Source organism: Tachysurus fulvidraco, chromosome 23, assembly GCF_022655615.1.
Source record: "Tachysurus fulvidraco isolate hzauxx_2018 chromosome 23, HZAU_PFXX_2.0, whole genome shotgun sequence".
Classification (NCBI taxonomy): domain Eukaryota; kingdom Metazoa; phylum Chordata; class Actinopteri; order Siluriformes; family Bagridae; genus Tachysurus; species Tachysurus fulvidraco.
In genome coordinates, this window is record NC_062540.1 from 789796 (window position 1) to 791021 (window position 1226).

Here is a 1226-nt window from a genome sequence, read left to right on the forward strand (position 1 = left end):
TTGCATACCGAGATATTCTTCTTTCGGCGCATAACTTGACCCACAGCTTTTGTCCTAGACCCATGAATGAGGTCTCAAATCGACCGGCTCATTGAGGACAGGTGAGATGACTTTTATAAGCGATCCAACCAACGATGTTCGCACAGCGGGCGAAAAGCGGCCAAACAAGTCCCATAGACTTGAAAGGGAAATTTCTAAAATTTCACCCTAGCAACCGAGTGCCGAGATTTGCCATGTGCAAGCACCATTCACATTTTCTTCAGGAAATGTACATTCTAGTTGTAGTTGTTATTATTATTGCCGCTTTTCATCTTCTTCTTAATGCTATTCTTATTATTACTAACACGCATGGGTTCTGTTTCTGTTGCCGCTTCTACTGCTTCTTCCACGGTGTATTAAATCTATTATTCTTTTTAGTAGTAACTCATTTTTTTATAATGTATAAAAAGCAACGTTTATTTTTTTCATTCTAGAGAACTTGAACGCATGTGTTTTAAATTGCACGCTGTGTGTGATGAGCTGAGTGTTGTGTAAGAATAAAAAAGAGAGACAGATTGATTTGTATATACTTCCTCTGTGATCTCCAGCTGAACATCAGCATTGTGCTCGAATTAAACCAAAATATATTTCAGCCTCATCCTCAGCCAAGCAGGAAACACTTAAACGTAAGACTGAGAATTGACTGACTGCTATTCTCCCTCTATACCAATGACTGCACTTCAAGTGACCCAACTGTTAAACTCTGTTAAGAAAGATATTTGAGCAATATAACACACTACTGCTGCTGCTGTATATTGTACAAAAATAATAATATTGCACAATACTGTTATTTGCCTTACCACAGACTCTCACACTTTACATTATATCACTGATCAGTCATATATTCTGTTGTTAGGGAAGGCAGATGTCTCTACAGATAAAAGTACAGACCCAAATGCAGGGATAACATAAAAGGGGGTTTATTAAAGGAAAAATAAAAAAGGACAAGAAACACTAGGAGACTAGAAACAGAAAAAACAGGTACAACAAATAAAGAGAAAGCAAACCAAAGACAATGACTGAACGAAAGGCAGATGTAAGACAACCGGTATAAATAGGGGTGACAATAATGAAACACAAGGAATAGGCGTGCAAAAGCTGAACAGATAAGGAAAGGGCGGGGCTCATGGCACATGCAGACACAAAAGCAACAATATTCCCCCTAGAGTCCAAACAGGAAAAGTCCA